At 51.8% G+C, this 25761-nt stretch overlaps 1 protein-coding gene across 10 annotated transcripts in view; it reads right to left on the bottom strand.

The window, feature by feature from the left end:
* Positions 1-25761, bottom strand: part of LOC149339394 (poly(rC)-binding protein 3-like) — a 313316-nt gene that overhangs the window by 93116 nt on the left and 194439 nt on the right. For 3 of the 10 annotated variants that reach the window (XM_089548167.1, XM_089548168.1, XM_089548169.1), the window contains one exon: positions 7243-7350. The exons of the other annotated variants lie outside the window; for them this stretch is intronic. The gene's annotated coding sequence lies outside the window, so the exon portion shown is untranslated. The remainder of the gene's footprint in view (positions 1-7242; positions 7351-25761) is intronic. 10 annotated transcript variants of the gene reach the window in all.

Consider the following 25761-nt stretch of genomic DNA (forward strand, 5'->3'; position numbering starts at 1 on the left):
TGAGTTAAATTAATAAACTGCCAATTGGAATACGGTGGCCAATTTTAAATTGAAACTCAACACAAAAAAGTCTATAAACTGTCAATTAAACCACAAAAGAGTTCATAATAAACTGGCAATTAAATGTTAACTTAATATGAATTCAGTGTTAATTGACATGCAATTAAATGTGAACTGCAGGTATATAAACAGTCAGTTAAATATGTATTGCCAGTCAATAAAATCTCAATTTGGATATATCGAGTTAAGTTAATAAACAGTCAATTGGAATACGGTGGCCAATTTTAAATTGAAACTCGACAAAAAAAGTATATAAGCTCTCAATTAAACCACAATACAATTTATTGCCGAGAGTCAATAAGTATTTAATTAAAACTGGGTAGAAATTTTTGTAAGGGTCATACAATTTGACCACAGGAAATAAATGTAGCCAATTACTATCCAAATCATGACATCAGAAAAGGAACAATGACCAACTATTGGCCTTCAGCGCACCCGCGCAGGGATGTCCATCCTCTCCAACCACACAAAAGTAGAAGGGGTGAGAGGACAGTTTTCAACCCACCACTTCCATTCAGCATTCCGCAGTGCCACTGGCGTCTGGTCAAAAAGCTGACATGGACAGGTTCCAACAGAGAATTGCGCAAAGCGCTCGCACGGCTGTCCTAGTTCAACGCGTGAAGCAAGAGCCCCAGGCGAGATGCATCGCCGACTCTGCATTCCCATCGCGCGTGAACTGCGACAACAGCCTCGAGTTCGGAGGCGTCGGCGCGTGCCAGGGAACACGACATACACCCGCTGCACCGCTTCGGCGCAACCATGTTCGGGACGTAAACACTCGCATGTTACGCTACACTGTTTGGGTGCTGCTTGGCTCGCTCCACACGCATCGCCAGCGTCGAAAGAAACGCGAACCTGGACTGCCACGATAATAAAGAAACAAGATCTTGGTTGACGGAGCCTGAGTATTAGCGCACTTAGTTTTACCCTCTAAGCTCCGGAGACTGCTGCGTAGAAGTGTTAACGCACGTTTCGTATATTTCCCTTTCAGTAGCTATTATCACCGTATTCTCCGTTCCGCGTGCGCCAATTAGCTTCAGATGAAAAGCGAACAAGCTCGCAGTACACGTGGCCGTTGGTGTTCTTTTCCGTCTCTCTTAACGACTGACGCGGACAACAGCACTTCTAGCAGACAGAAGCTTGGAAAACTATAAGTGTGCTATTATGACTACACGGAAAAGTACTACACTCCTCAACCAATCAGCAGCCTCCGCACCCACAGGGTACCACCATCTGCTTCGTCACATACACGCCGGTGGAAGTAAAGCTTTATGGGCGCGATGATGGGCAGTTCCGCAGGGGTATCGCGGACGCAATTAGACAAAAAAGACAGAGAGAGAAATGGAAATGGCGACACCGAATTCAGCGGCTGCCGGCCCCCATTCTCGCTCGCGGACATATTACAAGAGGTAATGAAGAACGCAAAATATACGGCCGCGATAGCGCGCCCCACTGGATTTTCGGCACATCAATGTCGCTTGCACGGCGGCACGAGTTATGGGCCGCATTTACGGAGGCGGCAATGAAAGCGCGCGCGGGGCCTTTATCTGCCGCCGGCGAGCTTAAAAACGACGGGCAGACGACGACGGCCAACACGCGCGCTCCACGCACACACGCACGCGCGCCGACGCGGCCGGCATTGTTCGGGGCGCTGCGCGAAACAAACGGCCGTAAAATGCAAGGCACGGAGGGAGAAGGGAAAAGTAGAGCAGCGGCGCGCGCCAGTAATTTTCGAAAACGAGATTATAAAGCGCGCCATGGAAAATGTACGGCACGGAAGAGAGGTAAAGAATGTAAGAGGGAGAAAGAAGGGGGTTGCTGCAAATCCTCGGGCGCTTCGTACGCCGCAGATTTCCTGCCGGCCGCCGCGGAAGGCCGGAAGGAGAGAAAAGAAAAATAAAGCGGCGGCGGGAAGGGGGGCACGGCGGAATATAGTTTTCGGCCAAGCCCGTATATGTATACACACAGGGATACGTGTACAGATACACCAAAGGCGGTGTATGAAGTGTGTATCGCCGAAGCAGCGGCCGTGCCTTTGCAGGGAATGGCGGTTGTGGAGGAGGACAGGTACAGGAGAGGAGGAGGAGGACGACTCTCCTTTTACGACATATGAGCTTGAGAGAGAGAGAGAGAGACGGAGAAGTACAGGAAGAGAGAGAGAGCGCGCGCACGCACGCACGCTAGCGGGCGGCGGATTGTATTAGAGCGCTCACTCGTAAAAAGTAATCATCGTCAACGCCGCCGCCGGCCTAAATACACGCCTGCCACAGCCGGCCACGACTTTACAGCCGAGAAACACGCCGAGAGCCGAGGAGAAGGCAAAAAGAAGAGGCAATCAAAGAAAGAAAACAAAAATACGACATCCCGGCAGGTGTCTCATAAAAAGGAAGCGCGAAACAGCAAGAAGCGAGCCTGTACAGAGAATAGAGACAACAACGGAGGCGAGAAGGAAAACAACCGCGCGAGGGTACAAAGAAAGAGAAATAGAGAGAGAGAGAGAGAGAGGATGAAGAGGGGGAGGAGGAAAAGGAGGAGGAGGAGAAAAGATGGAAGCAGCAGCGCCGTTGCGACTCCTGGCACACCTAGCCGCGCCGCAATAATGAAAGTTGAGGGGTGGCGCGGCTCGGGATGGAGCGCGAGGGCGAAAAAGCGCGCACAAAACCACTTCGTCTCCTCTGCGGTCCGCACGCGCGCGGCCGCTTATGCACGCACGAACGAACACCAGCCAGTGCGCATTAGCTAAAGCGCCGCGCGGCGTCCCCGGCGCGAGCGCACTCTGCAAAAATGACGGTAATAGCTAATAATAAGCGTTTTACAGCCCCGGCGGATTCTCCTCTCCCTTTTCACTTTCTCGTCGCCTCCTAGGAAGCGCTGTAGGCAGGAGCTGTAGTGCAGAGCCGGGGCCTACGCTTCAAAGGTGCGAAAGGAAGAGAGAAGCACGAACAGCAAGGGCGACAGTCAAGGGAGAAAAAAAAAAAACTAAAAATAAAACGAAGAATGACACGCGGTGAAAACAGGAGAGAGGAAGCGGCGGATGATAGCGAAGCGAGAAAAAAAAATCGCTGGAAACGCGAGAAGGACAGAAGCGCTCCATTGTTCGGGAAAGCTTTCGCGAAGAGCAAAGGTAATAATAACCTGCGCGATCTACGCCGCTTGAAAAGTCGCAATAATTTAAGAACCGCCGGACGCGTCGCGCGCGCGCGATTTCGCAGAACGCGGCCGGCGAACGGCTTTCAGCGCTGGGCACCGACAGGACAGCGGGGGTGTGTTTTGTTTCCCCTATTCCGCTTATCAGTGCAGGTTTTTTTTTTTTCTGGTAATGTACCCCTTTTTCTCGGAGCGCTTTTTAATTTCTCCTCGTGCTTTAATCCTTACGCCGCGCTCCTCACACTGAGCACCGCACTGCGGTCCGGCGGCAAGTTATTAGGGCGCGCCGCTCCCTCTCCTAAACCATACAGGAGGAGAAGGGAGAGCGCGCGGCTGCGCCGTTCCAGCGACACCCGGATACAAGCTCGCCAGCCTTGTATCATACCGAGGCATCCAGACGTGTTATACTTGTTCCGCTTACACTTTCCGCCGTCTCAAGCGCACTCCGTACCACCCCCCCCCCCCCCCCCTCCCTACACCTTCCAGCCTTCGCAACCGTCTCTTCCCTCGCTATTTTTCTTTTTTTTTTCTTCGCCGTCGGCCGCTCGACGAGAAAACGAGATTGCCTTACTCGCATTATTTAACTCTCACCGTGCCACACGCGCCCGCCTTCTTGGGGGCGCGTTAATTATTAACGAAAACCGCAATGGCGCGGAAGAAAAGAGCGGACTGCTTGCCTCTGGTGCGCCCGAGCGGCTCGCAAAGAGGACGGGGCTACCCAGAAATACGCATCGCCTCGCCTCTATAAATTCGCAAAGATACGGGCCGCATCAAAAGGAGGTTCGCGGTCTTATCTCTCGGGGTGTTGTTGCGAGCCAAGATGCGAGCGAGAGAGAAGTTTGAGCACCGGTCTGCATGTAGCCCTGTTGCCAACAGCGCCACCTTTCGCAACGCTTCGAACTAAGAAATAGAAAAAAAGAAAGAAAAGGAAGCTCACAAAAAAAAAAAACGAAACGGAGTCGCAATAGTTACCAGGAAAGAACACGGGCGCACTCGTGTAAGAAGGAAAAGTGCGCGAGAGTCGGATCATCCCTACGGAGGGGAGGCGGGAATTAGTTGCGCAACAGGTTTTCGCCGCTGCTATATCGAGAGAGCCGCTGGTTGCCGCACTTGCGCGAACGTTTACCTGAAGTTTTCGCCCGAGACGGAAGATTGAAAACAACGCACAAACAAAAAGAACTCGTAATATCGCAAACATTAAAAAAAAAGTGAAACATGAAGTAGGAACAAAAAAGAGAGAAGAAAATAAAGTCAGTAAGTGCCTGTGTGTGTGTGTGAGAGGGGGGAGAAGTCCGGAATGCGCTCCGCGCAAGAGGCAAGATCTAATGCAGCATCGCCACACGACGGCCGCGTAATAACGTTCGCGCTAATCGGATCGGGGATGCTGGCTTCTCCCCGCATCTTTCGCGCCACCGCCCCATTCTCGTTTTGGTTTCTTGCTTCCCGACCTACCTTTTTGCCTTCAAGGCGAAAGCGACTGTGGGAGCTCCCGCGCGGCTCTAATTACGCTTTTTTCCCCCCGAGAAACGCGGCGAACGGCGATGTTTTTCTCAAGTGTATAGCTCCCGTGGTTAAACCTGAAATGCTTTTAGGGCCATTCTTTGTTCCGGGCATTCTTTTTTAATGCGTCGTCGGTAAAAAAATTCGTCTATTGGCTGGAGAGAAGTGACGTCAACAAATGAGAACATTCCCATTGGCTGGAAAGAAGTGACGTCACTTCCGGAACAGTATCAACCGCTGCTGATCCTGTCGCTCTGCCAACCATTAAAGCTTTCTGGTTTGTAGGGGTTTATCGTCCCGAAGCGACTCAGCTATGAGGGACGCCGTAGTGGAGGGCTCCGGAAATTTCGACCACCTGGGGTTCTTTAACTTGCACTGACATCGCACAGTACACGGGCCTCTAGAATTCCGCCTCCATCGAAATTCGGCCGCCGCGGTCGGGATCGAACCCGCGTCTTTCGGGTCAGCAGCCGAGTGCCATAACCACTGAGCCACCGAGGCGGCCCAACACTTAAAGGACTTATGCGTGCTTGTAACATTAGCCTCTTGTTTTTCAATCATCGCAAAACGTCGAGGACACTGCTTCGTTTGTGGACGAACAGTCCTTGAGAGGATGATAGAGATCACTGATCACCTATTCTTCAGCCCTCGAAGACACCAAACCTTGATTCGAAGCCCCAACAACGGACGTGGTGAGTGGGCGGCAAGCGGGTGTGGAGAAGAAGGGGGACTGTGAATATGTACCAAGGGAAGCATACTGGTTCTGGGAGCGAGACCTGGTCAAGTTCCACGCGAAAATAGATTCGGAAGACAAACACGACTTCGTTCCAACTGTTCCTGGCCACTCTCTTGCTTATATCTCGAAGAAACAACAAGAAAGCAGGAGTGGAGAGGAGGAATAGAGGAAAATGTCGCAGTGCAAGCGAGACTATACGCGCCTATAGACATGAGACAGCCCACGCGACGACAAACTGTGGCGCGTGGGTAACTACGTATCAAAGACTCTGTTAATTGACTGACTGTCGCGAAACGGAAAGACAAGGGGAAAGCGCACGTGTCCACGGAATTAATTCCTCCCAGTGTGTCAGAGACGTTAACTTCTACAATTCTACAACGTATATACGGGGTGTCCCAACTGAAGGCGATCAAGCTTTAAAAAAAAGATGCGAGTGTCCTAGCCCAACTGAAGGCAGCTGAATGCCGCGTGGGCCAGTCTGCAGAATTTTTTCCTTCACAAAAGCTAATTAAGTAGAAAATAATAATTAGCTAATTTTAATTACTGGCTTCAGGAACCAATTGAGAAGTTATATATCGTTTGGTATGCACCTAGCGCACACGGTGCACACGTAGCGTTCGCTCACAGTCGTGGCATAGGCGGTGACAGTTTGCAGTAAACTGGTGTGCATCGGACTATGATAGGTCACGCTTACGCGTAGATTACTTCCTACCTGTGCACGTTTGTTTTCGCGCATATGCATTGCTGTGTATAGCAAGTAAGTAAATAATCTGCACTTCTTTCTTCTCCCGACCGTCTACCTGCCTCTCTCATTCTGGCTACCACTCCATCCTTTCTTATTTCCGCCGGCAGCCGTTCGGGCGCCCAACTTTAATGCACCAATTTCTGCCTCCAACACCTCCCCGTTCTTTCCTTATTTGCCAAACCAACCCACAGTCACCGCCTGAACGAAAATGGACACGCGCACGACGACCCAATGCCCGAACGTCAGCGTGACGCAGTATCAAACAGACCGCCAAGAGGATGACCGAAGGCCGTCGCCATGGAAACGGCACTCCGCCGTTTTCCCTCCGCGCCGCGTGGGTGGCGCGAGTTCGCGGAATTACCGCGAGCGGGCGTGACCTTTTCACAGTTCGCGCACGAAACGGGGTATGTATATACGAGGAGCGCTGGAGCCGCGAGGTTTTGTCACGGACGCTGCACGATTCCCGAGCGGCCGCCGCAACGCGAGGCCCCGATCTGACGCGCGCGTTTCCCAATCTGCGACCGTGCATAAGCGTGCACACATACACACATTGAACCTGCGACGGCCTCGGCCCCCTTGCGTACAGCGCTTTCCGGTACCGGCGTGGCGCAACGCGAATTCGACCGCTAACGTCACTGGCATGACGAGTGACGAAGAGCTACGCAAGTGGAATCTTACGCGAATATAGAAGGCAGAAGAATACACGTGCAATTCCAGAATACAGAGAAATTCTGTCAGTGCATAACAGGTGGCGCTTCGATCGAAGTTTCGCGCGCTTTTCTTCTTTTGGCTCTACTCTCTCACGCTTTCAACGAAAACCCGAGTGCACGGTTCTACGCCCCTCAAATAGTCGTGTCGAAGTTTTATCTCGCCTCCGAAGTCACCAATACAGAAGTCCCGCAAAATCCGCAACTGTGACAAAGGAAATAACGGCGTTTTCCCCAAGTCGCACCGCAGCGGCCCCGGTGTAGTGGCCAGTGCAGAGGTTCGCAACTGGGAAGGTGGACGCATCGAGCTGCGCTCACGGCGCACAGCACAAAGGCAGCACACTCACCTCAGCGGCAGCGTAGAAAGTGACGTAGCACGAGGGAACCAGCGTTGAGGTGAGGGAAGAAAGAGAGTGAGAAAGAGTGTTCAGCCTTCACGGTTCACGCGGTCATCCCTGCAACGGTGAGAGACAAAGGGAAGGAGAGAGAGAAGGGCGAGAGGGAAAGGGGAGGCAGACGACACGTGAGTACCGGAGAACAGCTCATTCGTCCAATGTCGTGCACACAGCGAAATGCACAGAGAAATTGACACACAGTTTATACACATATATTATCAACAACATTATCACGATAATCATCAGCCTAACTACGCCCTGTGAAGGACAACGGCCACTCCAACATCTCTCCAATTAACACTGTATTGTGCCAGCTGCGGCCACCTTATCCCCGCAAGCTTCCTAACCTCATTCGCCCAACTGCTGACCCCTGCTACGTTTGCCTTCTCTTGTAACCAAGTATGTTAAACTTAAAGCCTATATGGTATCCTGCCTTCGCAATACATGCCCCGCCCAAGGCAATTTCTTCTCCTTTATTTCGACTAGGATGTCATTAATTCGCGTTTGTTCCCTGACCCACTCTGCCCTCTTCCTGTCCCTTGATGCTACACCTGTCATTTTCTTTTCCATTGCTCGCTGCGCTGTTTACAATCTAGGTCCCACCATTTCCGTTAGCCTCCACGTTTCCTGTCCCACAGGTGAGTATCAGTAAGATACAGCTGTTGCACATTTTTCTGTTCGACGACACTGGTAGGCTGCCATCAACGATCTGTGAGAGCACCTGCTACCGAGCCGAGATCTCCGAATACTTCCTCTAAACATGCGGTGAAAAGTACTTGAGAGATCGTGTCTCTCTGCCTGACACCATTCCTTATGGGGACTTTTGGGATATTGTTGGAATATCATTTCTCTAGAGGGACTATCACGGCTGAACAGCCGCCATATATATTTTCCAGTACTTTTACATATCCATCTTATATACGAGGCGTCAAACACAGAAGCACGCCGTTTGTAGATGACAATAAAAAAATCAAACAGCCCGCCAAAATCTTACTGCCGGGCTTAATCTGTTGGGCAAAATGTTTGCGAAGAATTTTTCCGACAATATTTAAGAAAACAAGCTTCGAAGCATCGCGCCGAGTGAAGTTAAAATTACCTTCATTTCGAAAACGCACAGAGAAAAAAAAATTAAACAAGAGAACAATGGTGCCGTGTGCATAACAAGTGCGCGTTTATCCTGAAGCACAGCATAAATCTCCATAGGAGGAACCGGCACAAGTTGCCGGAAATAGGCGTCGCAAGTGCAGAGCATCGACTGCGAATTTTGATGCTGTCACCCAAGGCGTTGGAAAATAGACAGAGAATGAGCTAACAAAATAGAAAATAAAATCGGGGACACAGGCGCACGTCACAATTCAGCTAAACAGGGGCAGAACCGCCATTAGAGAATGATGAATCACTTCAGGCAGCGGGGGTGCCGGGGGCGATAGCGCGAGAAGCCGACACGAAGGCGGGCCAAAACTCCCGCACGTGTTGCCTGCATGTGCGTCGCGCTCGGGGGCGACGTATACGAAAACTCCCAGGATTTCGCGCGCATATATAGCTGACTGCTTGTTTTTTTCAAAACGCCGCCCAAGCACAACACACTCTAGTGCGAAGTCTTGCGCGTTTGAAAAAGAAAGAGTGGAGAAGGGCTGCTAAAAGAAACTGCGCTAATGATCAGTCAGGCGCCCGCATGCTGCGTTAGCTGGCGCGACAGCCTCGGTTTGTGCGGAATAACACGAACGTCCCCGCCAGGAAGCAACACGGCCGGATCTGCTGAATAGTAACAGCTTGACTATAGTTGGTCGCTCGACTTCTGAGGCCAGTCTATAGAAGACTTGCAGCGTGGCAAGGCTAACGTGTGTACTGCCCTCCTCCATCGTCCTCTGTTGCAGCGCTGTTTTTTTTATGCGAAGCATACTACTTTAGCTACCACTTCAGCCCTTCACCGTGGTTATGCGCCTCCAAATCACGTGATACATGACGTCACACCACGTGACACGATGACGTCACGACAGTAGAGAAACGGGGGCCCACCTCGAGCCGTCGCTGTGGTTGTGCGCCTCCAAATCACGTGATACATGACGTCACACCACGTGACACGATGACGTCACGACAGTGGAGAAACGGGGGCCCACCTCGCGCCGTCGCTGTGGTTGTGCGCCTCCAAATCACGTGAAACGATGATGCCACACCACGTGACTTGTTGACGTCACGGCAGTGGAGAAACGGGGCCCACCTCACGCCGTCGCTGTGGTTGTGCGCCTCCAAATTACGCGACACGATGATGCTTCGCATTCTCCAGGCTTAACCAAGTTTTTTTTCTCATTTTGTTTTGCCTTCATAATAATGCTCCAACTAGCTCAACGTCGTCCTTCCGTAAGTCCGAGTCTTCGAAAGCGGTTCGAGAGCGGTTTCTTTTAATGCAAAAAGCTCACGACGACGTCCGAAAGGAACCAACACCGTTATGCGCGGCAAACAATGCGCGAAAACAGTAAAGCGATTCAGCACAAAAGCAACGCGGCAAGGGGGTAACGCACACACAAACGCCGACCACAGTGAATGCATTTATAGCGCGAGCGCGTTCAAATTACAGCGAAGAAGGACATCTTCACGTCTGCTTAAACGTCGTCACGCAACAAACGCATCTAGATGGCAGACCCACTGAACACTGCACACCCTTTTATAAAAGAGTGTTTATAAAAGCTTACTCCCTCTTTACTCCTTTCTGTCTGGACTGCTATATTCCGAACTTGGTGCGCGTCTCCTCTTCGCCCCTTAGCTCATTTGCTGCTTTCTTTTTTGTCTTCTTCAGAACGTTTAATCATCACCTCGCCCAGAAACGTACACACTGAAACAAGAATCGCGTCAAGTGTGTCCAGCAGATAGGCTGGTTGGTTGGTTGGTTTAGGGGTTTAACGTCCCAAAGCGACTCAGGCTATGAGAGACGCCGTAGTGGAGGGCTCCGGAAATTTCGACCACCTGGGGTTCTTTAACGTGCACTGACATCGCACAGTACACGGGCCTCTAGAATTTCTCCTCCAAAGAAATTCAACCGCCGCGGCCGGGATCGAACCCGCGTCTTTCGGGTCAGCAGCCGAGCACCATAACCACTGAGCCCCTGCGGCGGCTTCCAGCAGATAGGCACGCGGAGAATAACCGCGGAGTACCGTTTGATACGTGTCAGTGTGAAGACGGAAACTACGTCCGCAATAAGTCCCCAAGTACATTCTGACGCCTGCCAAGAGACACTGATACCAGTGTAACCAGCCATTGAATGTTTCAGAGACTCCAGCGCTACTCAGCAACGCCCAGGACGACGTACCTGACCCGCAGAAAAAAAAAAAAGAGGGTTGCAGTAAACTGCCGCCGAAGTCAACGGGAAAAGTTTTGGAGCGCCGCCGGATTACTTGCTTAGGAAGCCGATCCGTTCTGCAGCATGCTTTGAAAGAACTACCGAAGCCGAAGCTGCGTGCGCAGCTTGTCGAATCCGCTCTCCCGGGGGCACCCGCGCGGCGGGGCTCAATTAGCCGAAAGGCGGCGCTGCAGCGCCAGGTAACAGGTAACGGCGCTGCAGCTGTACTGGCGCCGGCAAAGCGAGATCCGACTCGGCCCAAAACCAGCTCGCGAACTAAATCCCGGAGGTCGTCCAAGAGCACGACTTCCCTTTTCGACCGATCCCTCCCACTTCGTCCTCCGCCTTCTCCGCTAGGAAATACAAAAAAAGAAACAAAAGAAAGGCAGGGTGGTGAAGTGGAATGGATCGAACGGCGAAAGAAGCAACACCACTGCTACCACCAATGAGCCCGCGGGAGAGGCAAAATAATAGAAACCGCCGCGGCCTTTCGGCGGGAGCGTGTCGCGTACGCTGTACGTAAACGCGAGCCCCGATGGCCTAACGAGCTTCAACCTAATAATGCATGCCGCCCGCCTCTCCGCGGATCGGGGATACAATACGCGTGCCGGTCGCTGCCTATGGCCTGGGAAATGAAGACGAATTACCAATTGAAACGGGAGACCTTTTTTCCCCCCACCTCCCCCAGCCATTTCTGTCGCTTCCTCCGCTCACTGCCGTCGTCGCCTCTGCAGCCGGGCGAAGAAGGGAGGGGGGGGGGGGACCCCGTGCTACGCGTTCCCCCTATTTTTTTTTTTTCTGACGCCGGGCTACTTTTCTCGCGCGCGCTTGTTTCAGCGGCGGTAATTAAAGGCCGCCGCGCTAATGCGCCTCTCTGAGGAGTCGTTTCCTAAACACGCAAATTAAGATCGCCACCGCTGATCGGTTCCAGGCGGAGTATTTTGTGTGCGTCTCTGCCATTGCTTTCCTTTTTTTTTTCATCTCACTCCCTCTTCCTTCACTGCCCATGCTTTCGTGACTTCTTTCTTTATCTTCCCTTAACCTCGAAGTTCGCGGGCCACCGGCTCCTGCCCCCCTTCTTCCCGCTCGTCGCCGCTCCAGCGAGGCGCGCGCGTGTACTCGACGCTGTTCGGGACCGTCCTTCCCTAATTCGTCTCGAGGTTTCCCAACAGCGCTAATGACTCATTTGATCCGTAAACGACGTTTTCTCCTCTCGCCGGCCCGCCGTCGTCCAGCTGTCTCGGAGGAGAACACGAAGAAGAAGACGGAGGAGGCAGCCAATGAACGGAAAGGGGAGCAGGGCGACTGCTGCACCCTCGTTAGCGCCCCTCTTAGCAGCGGCAACAGCTAAAAAGCGCGTCGGGGTCGCGTCAGAACAAAGTGCAAAATGCGGAGAAGCAAAACAGTCCTCGCAGGCCGACGTTGGAAGAAAGAACTCACTCGAAAGCCAGAAAGCGAGAGACAGAGAGAGAAAGAAAGAGAGAGAACGAGAGAGAGAGGAGGAGGAAGCCTGGAGCGACCACCAAGTTACGCGCTTACGCGCGCCTGCAATTGGGCGAGTATAGTGAGCCCGCATCGTGCGGCAGATTCGCGGAATGATTCTAAATGCCCGCCGCAGATGCCGCCAAACTGAGAGCAGTGAGCGAACCTCGCTTGGGCGCCGTGCTGAGAGCGAGCGAGAGAGAGAGAGAGACAGCTTCCGTGCATGCCCGTTCGTACGACGAAGTGTCACCAGAGCCAAATGCGGCGCGAGACCAAGGGGGAGGGGGGGGGGGGGGGGCTATAGCGGCACTAATATCCACCGCGCGCGCACCTTGAGCCTGCGCCGATTAGGTCACCTTAAGGTTATACTTATGAGCCGGTTATCAGCGACGCATTATACATAGCCGAGCCCACGTACGCGTTGCAGGGCGCACGTCGAGGTGTCATCAGGGCGCCCGAATCCAACGAACCGCTCCTTCTTGGCTGCTTTTCCGAGCGAGCGCTCGACGCGACCGTTTCTTTTTTTTTTACAACTTCGCCCTCTTTTCCTCCTTTTTTCTCTTTTATTTTTTATTTCTTCATAGCCTCTGGAAGACGGAGACAGAAAGCTGCAGAGGAGGGCGAGGAGGAAAGGCGCTGATGACGAGCAGCGCTCCGTCTTTCAGCTTGACGGAAGAACGTTCGCGCGGCGGAAAGAGACAGTATAAAAACAAAGAAAAAAACAGAAATGCGGCCCAGCGGGCTTCATTTGACAGCTTGCATAATGAAATCGCTTCGTTACTAGGGGGCGCCCATCTTGTTATCGGAGATATTTCCGGAAGAGTGGGGCGCGGTTTGCTCTACGAGCGCCGCGACGGGGTTTCGATCACGAAAAATAAAAAGAAAGAAGACATAAAAGAAGTCCAGCGCTGCTCTTCAGATGACGAGCAGCCGAGGACTCCGCAGACCGGGAGCTCGTTAAATCTTGGACGCAGTGATATGAAGTGCCTTCCTTCTGTCGGACTGGCCACACGGAACGACCGAAAACAAGCAAGAAAAAAAAAAGAGTGAGAGAAAGAAGTCAATCAAAACGGAAAAGGGTAAACCGTACCGCTGGAAAATCGCCAAAGAGAAAGCGTCCAAGTGAAGAATGGAAAGGAGACTGTTCTTCAACGAAACGTCCGACGTACGTTGCCATCTCGTTTCGCTCTTTCTTTTCTTTTCTGTTCTCTGTGCTGTCGTTTCGACTGCTCCGTGAGCTATCTCATTCTCGTCCCGTTTCGAAGCAATCTCTTTAAAACGCACCGCTGGCATGAGTGACGCTCGCAGAGGACTGTCTTTCGGCGGACAGGGGAGGCCGAGACGTGCCCCTCGTTTTGTCAACTAGGCCAGTCGCAGTGATGGAAACGAATGCCACGGTTGCTGTTTCTTTTTTAAGACCCAAATTATAATTTTAATTTTTTAAGCAAGCCAAACGCCACACCCCTGAAGGCAAAGTACTGCCTGCTACAGATGAGACCCGGACGGCAAAAATGCTATATCAGTACTACAGCACTAACTTCCATATTAAGATCATTCAGTATGAGAAAAAAAAAAATGATCGGCAGCTTCGGACATAAACACAGCAACTGTAAGCCTGCGAGGACTGCGAGAAGGAACTGAAATCGCTATGGGGATAAGTCCTTCAGGGATTCGCTGCATTGCCACAACCATTTGTTCCTCAAGAGAGAACGTCATTAAGTCAAGCCCCTAATTAAGACTACCACTGTCCATGCGCTCGTCTTGTTTCCGTGTTTTTGAGCTGCGTCGATAATGGACAACCATTAATTCCTTGAAGAGTTAACACTGCTCATTTAGAGACTGGTTACAAAAGGACATCAAGCGCAATCAAATCTCACCCCGAACAGACCGTTTAACCGTTCCTCGCGAAAACTATGCCCTGTGGTTGCTACCACACCCAATTTTGGCTAAGAGTGGACTGAAGTCCTAGATTAAGAGCATACGCTAAGCATCAAGTACACTGACACAGTAGGCCGGAAGTAGAACTACGTTTACTCTTTAAAAAAAGTGTGCTTCCTATGCGACGGGGACGAGTGAAGCACTGCACAATCTTGTGGACACATTGCAAACGGGTACGCATAAGGAAGAAATGTGAGTACACTTCGTCGAAACAACAGGAGGCGGTGACAAAGCCTAATCTGCAGCGGAAAGAAGCGTCGCAAAGAATTGGCAAGATAAGCACCCAACCGAGTACAACCAACAGTCGTACATGACACAGCCTGGAAGGAAACAACGGAATGATAAAATAACCAAACAGCACACATCGGATGCGCCAGCTGAAACATGTTAGTTGCGAATTCGGTATCACACAGAGAACACCGCGAGGCAGGGCTGTCAACATCAGCTCAGATCGGATAAAACCCAACGAGAGCCTCCCGGAGTCGTGCCACATAGAAGACGGGGGAAATGGGAGAAGCAAAGGAAGGCAAAGACACTGTATACGAACGAGACGCAGCGCCGCGCTTCCCTCGAGCGGCGTTTTAACGAAGGGACTGGGGAAGTCGAAACAAAGCGACGCGAATGAAACGCGCTATGTGAGCAGTGGAGTATGCGCCCGGAAAGCCGCGCGAATGCAAACGAAAAGAAAACAAATAAATAAGTAAAAGAAAGAAAGAAAGAAAGAAAGAAAGAAAGAAAGAAAGAAAGAAAGAAAGAAAGAAAGAAAGAAAGAAAGAAAGAAAGAAAGAAAGAAAGAAAGAAAGATTGACTTGCAGGCGGCAGGGGAGAGAAAATAAGAGCAGGGAGGAGAGCCTCGGCACGTTAGGCTCCGCCCCAACCCGGCCCACCCCCACTTTGCTCAAGGACAGCGCCCGGAGTCGGAAATTTGAAATTAGATTCCGAAGTTTCCCTTAATTAGGAACAGCTCGCGTGGTGCTACTGCTGCTACGCCAGAAGGGAAAAAAGAAAAAGTAAACAAGAAAGCTAACGAGAGGAGAGGAGAGGACAACCGAGACAGGGGAAGCGACGGACACGGGTCTGGGTAAACACGAGGCGACGACAAGGACGAGATTTCACAGTGCGGGGGAGGGGACACCGAGACGGCGAGAAGGAAAAGATGAAAAAATAGCAAAGCGCGAAACGAATAAACGCAAAAAAAAAAACAAACAAACAGAGACTAAAGAAGGATAAAGACAAGCTAGCAAGAGAATCGGGGATAGGAAACACGGATCGCAGGGCTGGGGAAAGGAGGGGCAGAAGACGGCATAATACCGCCAAGCCAGTTTTTCCGCGCTCAAAAGAAACACGTGGCGGAGCGCGAGCGCATGGAAGGGAATCGATAAATGAATCCGCGAACGCGGCCCAGAAGAGCGAGGGAGAAAGCGATTAAAGAAAGAGGTAGCGATGTCGGCATCAATAATAATTAGGAAGTCAAGCGGAGGAAGGAACCCGCTCGCGTTGCTTGCTTGCTAGCTTGCGCGAGCGCGCACCGCCATTCTCGCCGCCGGTTCTAGTTGCCCCTTCAATTTCCCCCTCTTCCACATATCCCGCTGGCTTTCCTGTCGCTCCCGTTTTCTTTTTACCATTCCTGCCCTACCATTCACACCGCGTTCCCTCTCCCACTTATGGCCCTCCCCTCCTCAACGCTCATCTAGGGTCTCAGCCAGCCGTTCCCTCCCCCTTCACTCCCCACAGTCGGGTGGCGGACTCCCTCCACTCGGCCGCTATTTCATTGTACGCTGTGCCCTTTGCCACGCCGGAGAAACTGGATCGTGCCGGAGTTTGCTCACTGTCGTTCTGCTTGCTTTCTTTTTTTCCCCCTTCCTTCTTTCGCTGGCGCCTGCACGGCGTAAGTTTTCTTCTCTTGCTTTTTGCTCGTTACGCGACAAGGCATCGCGCTAATTTGTGACTAGTTCGGGACAAGGGTCCCTGATTAGGTTTGCTCCTCTTGGAGTGGGGAGCCCAGCTGCACATTTTCATTTTATGCTGCCCATTCTTTATCTCTCCGCTTCTCTTGCCATTCCCTTCTCGCGCGGAGAACACGCCACTTCGCTTTGCATCGAAGTGCGTCTCTCTTTTTGTTTTTGCTGCCCGAAAATAGCGCAGCCACGTTAATTGTACCAGGCTATCTTTTTATTATTATTTTGTACGTCTCCCTCGCCCCGACAAGTTACCATGAGGGTACATACGTTCCGCACAGTTACAGCCGAGCACCCGAGCCCGCGGTGCAATTAACGAGACGACAATAAAGTTCGTGCCAGGTTTTCGCAGAAATTAGGCTCCCTCTCGAAATCAGCGTATGGCGCACAACATACTTCTTCAAAAGCCTTTTCGAACAATTGGAAGGAGCCAGTTTTAGCAAACTGTGGCAGTGTCATGAGCGCCAAGAGCAAAGAAAGGCAGAGTAATGCGCTAATCCAGAAGAGATAATGAGCGTGAAGGAATTAACAAGTGCGAGACACTGCGAGAGGTTTGCGGCACTTTGCGGCATACTGCTTGCGTGAATGAGTGCGACAAAGCGCTAGAGACCCTGTGAGTGAGAAAAGGCTCAAACGTGTTGGACACCATAAAGGCTAGTGAAGAAACTACTACTCTGAACTAAACACGCATGCATCGGCGCACAAACCTAATTATGTTTGCTTACTCTAACTCACGGCACGAAGCTGCGACTGAAGGCGAAAATTTTACACAAAATACAGTCCCGTGGGCAAAAAGTGTTGCATACTGCAGAGGCCGAGGTTCTGAAGAAAGAGATAGATCTTCGAGTTAACCAATCACAACAACGTCGATGCGGCACCATCAAGTTAACAAATTTACGTCAACGACCACTAGGGCAGCAAATCTTCCTTGCGAATGCTGTGCAATGCCCAAATTGCTTTTGCAAACTTGAATTTGAAGTGTTGAGGTACATTATTACACGTAATAAAAACAACGACATGGCATGCGCTAAAAAACCTAGTTCTGATAGGAGCAAAACATTTCAGTCAGAGTCGGAATGCGCGTATTCCATCAGGTCAATGAGCCCCAGTGTTGAAAATGTATACTTTTCTTTTTGTTATCCCCACCACAGCATAAGTATCGGGAATGTATCTATAAATGAAGAGCGTTGGACATTCATATACTTTGCCGTCGAAGCGAGATGGGCCATACCGAGAGCAGTGATTACTGGTAAACGCGCGGACCCGAAGCACTTGCATAGGGTTTGATCAGGCGGATTTCGCTTCGAAGAGCGCCGGCATGCTTCCAACGCCAGTAGCAGAAAGTCTCCCGCTAACCTCGGAATGATACGTTGTGTGTGTGTGCCCCACGCTATGCGCGAGATAACCTTCTGCGCACGCGCACTCTCCACTGCAGCCCGGGTCAATGGCTAGAGAATAAGAATACGACAGCAAAAGGTAAAATGCGCAAATTAACTCAACATTAACGAAAGTTGGCACTGATCACTGAACGTGCAATAATAAGTCCAAAGGGAAGGTGGCGAAATATAGGCCAGAGCAGTGTCCATCTTCCTGTAAAGGGTGCAGCGCCACATCACGTGGCTCAATGCGGTGGAGCCGCTTTATTTTTCGACAACCAAAGCTCAGAAAAATCGTGCGTGCAGCTGAACTCTTTGCAACAGAGCGAAGTTCGGTTCGCCACTAAACTAAGAGTAACAAAGGGAAGGGTCAGGGGGAGAGGTGACGAAAAGAAGGAGACAAAAGAAAAAGTCTGACTGTGAGGCATACCTCACTCAATCCCAGGCTGATGGCGAAATTTTAGGCTGCTGACTAGAGAAACGTAACAGCACTTCAAGCACTTGCTACGCCCCACTCAGCCGTAGTTTTACTCTAGCTTCGATCAAAACTGGCTCACTTTAACTTCTCAAAATAAGCCAACGTAAAGTAACTCGAGAATAGCATGGGAGCCCGTTAATGGGCAAAACAAACTAATAAAAGAAGCCTCCAACTAGGAGAGAATCAGCGCCCTTATAAACTTCGAATACATTCGTCTTTTTTTTCTTTATTTCCTTAGGAACCCAACCGCGACTAACTTGAAACGCGTTCGTTAGTGAGCACCTAGTTCCATTTTTCGCGGCGCACAGCAGCGTTCAGCAAAGCCGCGCAAGCACCGGCAGGCTCACCTGGTACCCACGGCAACCAATCTTGATTCGCGGGGAAATATCGGGGGCCCGAGTGCCCTTCGGAGCTTACACAAGTAGTCACACGCAAAACGTTTCCCCCGGGCGCAGGGCCGCGCGCTAATTAGCGACTGCATTCCTTTCCAACCGCAATAAACGCCGCGCTGCTCGGACCTGAAACTACTTGCTTCTTTCCACTCGCTTTTCTTGGTATGTCGTTCTTGATTTCGCCGAAATTCGATAAATGCCTGCAGTCAAGACCAAGCCTTCAGGAACAAAGCGAGGGAGCCACGCGAGCGCTTGAAAACAAAACGGCCACGAAACAAATGCAGACGCATGGCTAGACAGGGAGAACGAGAGAGAGAGAGAGCGGAGCAGAGATTGAGAGGCGCTCCGAGCGTCACAGCGAGTGCACTCTTGACGACGACGACGGTGTGCTCCAAAATGAAGCCCCGTTCGCGAGATCACTACACCCTCTCTTTTCGCCCGCGTTTTCGTTTCCCCCCTCCCGACCTCTCGAATTTTTGCCCTTCTTCAGAGTGTTTGCATTTCAGAAAACCAATCTCGCTCGCCGCCTCACGCAAGCGACCTCGAGTAGCCCCCCTCTCTCCCGTTCCATCGCTCCCCTTCAGGCGCCCCGGCCCTGTTGAGCGCAGCGCGTCGCTTTTCGCCGCGTCACCGGCATGCCTCGAATCGCTCCCTCTTCTCTTCCTTCATTTCTCTCTCTCTATAGTTCTTGTTCTCTCTTTCTTCCTTCCTGTTTCAATCCTTGTCTCAATTTGTATGACGCCAGCGCGTGGGGTTCCCGCGTGCGTGCCCTCCCGCCGCGAAGCCTGTTGCAGTTACTTTACTGCGCTCTGGAAAAGCTCAACGCCGAGTTTGTCCAATGTTTCTCTTTTCTTTTTTTTTTCAGCGCATAAGCTGCGTTCAGTGCGTCAATGCAGCCAGTCTTTTCTTCTTTTCTATGCGTGTTTCAGGAAGCTTAAATGCGCTAAGAGAAGGGCGACGGTTCTCACCCTCTCGAGACATGCCCCTGGGGCGGATTCTTGTTAGCGCTCTACAAGCGCCCGATGACGTCACAACTGCTCGCATCGATACACAACAGATAGGGATGAAAAATAATTTAAAGCAAGAGCGAGTAAGGATAGAACGAGAGGACGCAATGAACAGAAACAGCAAGCAATCGCCAAAAGCAGTCATTGTGACAGCAAGCATATTAATTCAGCTCCTACTGAAAAAGCGGCAACCATGTACGCTTAAGCTACATACACTATGGTACAGAAGCTGAAGGTGAGGTGAGTTGCGAATGGTTTTTCGATGCTGAAACGGAGAAAAGAATCCCCATCCACACGCACAAAAAGACGCCACGCACTTGCCAAAGCCCAGACAATTTCCTGTCGTAAATTTCAGTGGGCACGACGGGATCGGGTTAAGCGCGCAACTGTCTAGGCGCATTATACCCTCCCGGAGCAACAAACAGGAACCGCTCAGTCAAGAGGCTACATTTATTATGAGGTGCGCATTCGCCCTTTTAACCACTACAACAGAGACCTGCGGCACGCGGGAATCAGCGGGTTTAGCAACGAGCGCCCCAGCCAACGAACAATCTTCATTTAAACAAATTCTTCAGGCCAGGTACGGCAGCACGCCGCGCCCGCGCTTATTACGAGCTACATCGGCGGTGTTACGAGCGGTACTGTACTCTGCAATCGATCTAGCTGGCGAGAGTATCAAACTGCTATTGCACGCAAAAGCGATGGAAGGAAAAATCGTCGTTGCAAAGAAAAGGAAACTTCGGGGGAAAAAACAACAGAAACAAGCGAGAAAGAAAACAGAGGCAGCGATCGGGGCGCCATTCAGGGACGGCTAGAAAGAAACTGCAGTCGTTCGAGATAAAAGCGCCTCTTTAAAAAAAAATAAAAAAACGCCGTCCGAAGCAGAGCTGGTATACGCCTGCCCGTAGATATATATATACACGCACACATGGAAGCGCACGCAGTAGCAGAGCCTGGAGGCGTGCAGCAGAGGATCCGGCGCGCACCTGGTCCGGCGCCGGCCGCCGGCTCGCGTTATCGTCAATGAGAGGCCGCTGCGCAACCACGGCGGCCGGCTCGGAGCCGCGGAAGACGGGAGGTGAAGGAGGAGGAGGAATAAGGCAATAAAGGAGAACCGCCGGGGGAAACAAGCCATATCATCTGCTTAGCCGAACAGCGCGAGCAAGAGAGAGCACCCCCCCCCCCCCTCTCCGCCCCACTCCCGCAGGCTCGCCAGACCGCGCTATCAAAAGCCGCCTAGCGTATGCGCGCGGGGCAGCGGTGCCGCTCGGACGTGCGCCGCCCATTAGAAAAATACAAAAAAAAGAGAAAGAGAGAGAAAGTCCTCCGCTACTCCCAGCGCGCCTTTCTCTCCGAGCGATTTCTCTAGCTCATTTTTGTTTCCCTGTTCGCTATTTCGCGTTCCGCTCGCGCAGCTAGGAGAGCAGGCGCGTAGTTCACCGCGTCCAGACGCGACTACGCAACCCGGGCAGAAGCGGCCGCCGCGGCAGACCCCACTCGCGCGGCTCCTCCCATGCACGTGTCCGCAATAAGGCACAGAAGAGGAGTTCCCGGGACACGGTACATAACCGTTTCGCATTCGGCACACCGCCAGGCCCCCGGGCTTATCGAGACACCTGCCGCGCCGCTTCGGGTGCCCGCGCACGGATGCGCCCCCCCCCCCCCCCCTCCCTCCTCCAAGCGGCAGCTCGCAGCAACACTTTTTTGAAGGAGAGCAGAGGAGCAGACCGTCTCGTCCTCCTCTCCAGCTCCATTACTTTCTTCTTTCCGGCGCCTGTATGAGCCTCGCCGCTCAGCGATGTCGGCCATGTTTGCTGCGCTTCGGTTACTTCATTTTTCTTCGTCCGCCACTCGGGAGCCGTATTATGTACAGCTTTCGTTGCCAGAACTGCGTGAGTGCGGGCATCCTTTTCGAGAGCGATGGAGAACGGCTGCAGGGCGGTCAAAGAGCATCCCGGAAACACCGGCTCAGAAAGTCCGACGAGATGTATTTCGCTGCGAAAGATGCGTATCACATCCCCGCGGTGACAACGAGGATATCGAAGCTCTAAAGCTTTAAAATAGCTTTAAAAAAAAATTCGCATTCTAATAGTGGCTTGTGGCAAAGCAAGACGGAATTATTTTCAGAGATACGAGCCTCTATACAGAAAAGGTACGACAAAGAGTGGTCAGCAGAGAAGAAAGACACTGCACGGGCCTCTAACAGAAGGATTCAAGCAGCCTTTAAACCTGCACTCTGGAAAAGCAGACCTAGAGCTACGATGATTACATGTTCCGTCGGTATTAGTCTCTCTCTCTCTATTTCGAGATTGTGCGCGAGCGTGCATGATTCGTACGTACTCATTGCTGGTACGCGTAAATTCGACATCAGTGAATTTGTATCCTTCCAAACTTCGAATATGTTCCCAACTTTCGACTAATACCAACATATATAGTACTCGTGTGACGTGGAGAAAGAAAACAAAAAAATTGATTGTTTTGAGCTTGCAACGCTAAATATCAAGTAAAGCGACTTGTTCATAAACAGATCACGAACATGCGCACGTGCGTAAGCACGTGAGTACCACGGTGGTACAGTACAGTACAGTACAGTACAGTACACGGTGGTACGGTCCGGTCCGGTCCGGTCCGGTACGGCACGGTACGGCACGGTACGGTACGGTACGGCACGGTACGGTACGGTACGGTACAGTACAGTCCAGTCCAGTACAGTACATACAGTACAGTACAGTACAGTACAGTACAGTACAGTACAGTACAGCGCAGTATGACACGGCACGGTACGGTAAAATTTTAAAGTCGGCGTACCGGAATTCAAAGCGACGCTCCACGACCAGCTACTCGAGCGGACAAAATCCCTTACACGAACACGAGAAGCAGACCCAGCAAGTGGATGGACAAACGGATGCGTAACTCATAAGGACCCAAACATACAGATGCACCATTCGCGAGTGTAGTCACGTCCAGGGGAACTAAAAAGCTTCCACGGCGGCGCCAATAACGAACGCTGTCCACGCAAAAGTCCCGTTTATTACCACTTCTCCTAACGAAACTCAGGTCACAACTTCGTACAGGGACAGTTCAGGTGGCAGAAATAATTACTCAGTCAACGCCTTCAGTGGATTTTTTGTTCTATACTACCAAACCACACAACACGCTGGACAGGAAGCACAAATACCACAGTCCAAAGGAGATGAAAGCAAAAGAACGCAGGGAAACAAAATAAGAAAAAGACAAATAATGACGACGAAGTCGACTATGTGCGTCCGGCACTGTCCCGAGGACTTGACGCCTCAGCACTGCGCACGATTATAGTTCAGGCCGCAAGTTATACCACCCTTACATCGCCAGACGTGTCATTTCTCCCGCGACCGCCTCTTTTTTTTTTTTTTTTTTCTCACGCGTTTGTTTCACCCCAGCGTTAAAGCTTCTCTCCAGTTCATTACTTGCTATCTCGACTTCGAGAATTTCCCGCACACCATTTGTTCACAGACACATAGCGCAAGAGTCGAGACTAAGGGATAAAGCAAGAGGAAAAAGACAGGAAGATAGAAAAAAAAAAAGCAAGTAAGAAAACTGGGAAGTGTCTTCGCGGCTCCAGAGCCAGGCAGCATCCCGGATCCGTCGCCTCCCGCGAGGCGACAAAGGGGATGAGACTGTCTCCCGCGCCTCAAAGCTGTCAAGCCGGGAGATCCGCCGCCGCCGGCTGCTACTTTGTTCACCACCGAGGATCCCTGTGTGCGTGTGTGCGTGTGTTTTTTTTTTGCCTATTTGATGTTGGCTGGACTTTCCCCTTTTCTTTCCGTAGGTTCCTTTGTTTTCCGGGCTGCGCACCGCCCAGACGAAGAGCGCGGGGAACGCCGCAGAGAACAGAAGTTGGCTCTTCACTTCTACCTCCCCTCTTTCTCTTCTCTCTCTTTCTTTTTCATTCCCTCGGTCTATCGCTCTCTCGTGTCCGCCATGATGGAAGTTTATCCGATGCCCATACGTCAACTGCAGGCCGTATACATTTCCCTGAAATTCGCCACAACCACGGTGAAATAGCGGAGAAAGGAGAAACAGCGAAGAGCCAAACAGAAAAAAAAAAAAAGAACAGTCACTTCGGTCAATAAAGGTAACCCGCACGCAATGAAGCGAGCAAAAACGCCTCGCGAGCTTCGAGTTTCGTAAAATCGAGAACAGCAAATGGAAACAGGACAGTATCTACGGTTGAGACTGCGACCTGGAACCCGAGACGGAATTTTACATAGGCGCGCACAGGCGGATGGCGTGGCACGCAGACGAGCGGTCGGTCGGACGAACGATCGAAGCCTCTCAAGCCGGCACTTATTTCTGCGCTCCCTTTATTTAAAGGCAGATGCGGGTTCGTTTCACGTCTAGCGATTTCGAGTTCGCAGCGAAGGAAAAGGGGGAGGGGGGGGGGGGGGGGTATAAGAAGAGCGGAGAAAGGTTTTCGAGCTGCCGCGCCGCAGCCCACATGCTTTCGAAAGAGAAGAAAAAAAAAAGAGCATTCGCGTTTTGAGCCCCTACCGAGAAACCTGGCAGGGAGGGACAGCTCGGCTCTACAGTAGTGTTTCACGCACTCCACAACTTTTGGAGGGCACGGGCGTCCCGGTCGCACCACTGGCCGCCTAATAGTAATAGTAGTAAACATTTACTTCGAAAGCGAAGAGTTAGAGCCCACGGGGTGGGGTAGAGAGGGAGAGAGAGATTGAGAGCTTCAGTGGTCGGTCTTCCCTATTGCAGGATCCCGTTGGCCTCCGCCAGTGGCCTCCGCCGCCGCCGCCTTGACCCTCGTTTCTTGACCTAGAGTTCCTATCTACTTTGGTAGTAGAGCTTCGGACGCGAAATTCGGAGGCCGTGGGTTCGGATCCAACCGGCGGTATGTGGTTGTTGTTCTTCTGCTTTCTGATCAATCACCTTTAAATAAGTACCTTATTAACAACCCACTGGCGAACACCACAAATTAAAGAAAAAATCATCCCCTAGGTCTCGGTGACTGTTGGTTGGCTTCCGTCATGCTTGTAAAACAGGGGCGCCAGCGCGGCTGTCATCGTGCAGGATTTTAGCAGCACCCCTACGAGCGAATGTGCGCTTTAAGACCAGACGATGAAGGCTTTTACGCGCAGAAAGGTCCACTGCCCCATTTATAAGGGCATCTGTGAGAAAAACTCCGAAAACAGGTGGTCGGAGCGGGGAAGCTGGGTGTTCGTGATCTGAGAGCTCGTGTGCGCATGCGTGCTTCAGAGGCGAGACAGGCTTCGCATGCGCGCCCTTTCCCGTCTCCTGGTGCGGGATGCAGGGTGCACGAGTGCTCGGGATACACGAAAGCTGGATCCCCTCTGCCGACCCCGCAGGAGGTTTGAAGAGAAGAGACGGCAGTGAGACAAGGTAAGAGCACGGCGCACTAGGACGGCTAGCTCGCGGTAGTCAAGCAGGGGACAAGCGAGAGAAGGAAAGCATCTGCGTGCACTGCCAGCCTCTCGGCTACCAGAACTGCGCACAGCAAACAGTACAGTGCATGACAGTGGACACTGGGCGAAAAACTTCGTAGTTCAAAGCACGCAGGTGCAGAACAAGGAAAAATTCCTAAGCGGATCACTGATGTAGTTAATAGTTACAGCACAGCGCAGTCTCCCATCCGCTACCGTGATCCGCTTCCGCGTGGCGCCACTGCGCATGCGTAGAACGCCATGGGGGCGACAGATGGCGCCACATTCCCGTCAGCTGCGGGCGCACCTGCCGCGTAGAGGCCAATCAGCGCGCGCGTAGTGGTGCCCCGCGGAAGCGGATTATGGTAGCGGATAGTGGACCGCACTGTGCTATAACTCTCTAATATAAGCGTTTCTACTACAACGCCATGCAAACAGTTCTTTTCTGCTCACCTCCAGGGGCGCAAGACTGAGTAAACGTTCCCGACTACAGTCGTATTTCATGGTGAAAGAAGAACTGCATGGGCAGTCATATGGAATACATAGCTTGCACCGACGTCACATCCGGTGGCCGTTGGTTGCGAGTCGGCCATGCTGCCGAACCACCGCCGGACCGCCTCTAGCTTACCGCTGCCTATGTTAGCTCGCAACGTGTCGATTCTCGTCCATCCGTAGATTCGGTATGGTTTTGTGTGCCACCCTTGGCTGCTACGACCGTAGCGACAGCTCCATCTGCATTCGTAAGACCATCGTAGGCATGCAAGTGCGAGCGCTCCATGGCTCAGTACGAACCTGCGCGAGCTGTGGCTAGCTCGCATTAAGCGCGACGATTTAGAACCCGTCAACCCAAATTTACTTGTGTGCGGAGTGCACATTGTGACAGGTAAGAGGCTTGTGTCGTCAACTAAATGTTTACGAAAACGTGTGAAGCTATGGCTACACTCTTGAATGTTGCTGTTTTGATTGACGCCATCCAATTTGTCTAACACAAACCCGGACTGGGTACCGTGTCGCTGCATCCTAGCTTTAGCGCTAGGCAAGCCGGTTCGGATCGCCACGACCGCAGCGAGC

The sequence above is a fragment of the Amblyomma mixtum genome, chromosome 6 (genome assembly GCF_055824585.1).
Source record: "Amblyomma mixtum isolate Tamu chromosome 6, ASM5582458v1, whole genome shotgun sequence".
NCBI classification, from domain to species: domain Eukaryota; kingdom Metazoa; phylum Arthropoda; class Arachnida; order Ixodida; family Ixodidae; genus Amblyomma; species Amblyomma mixtum.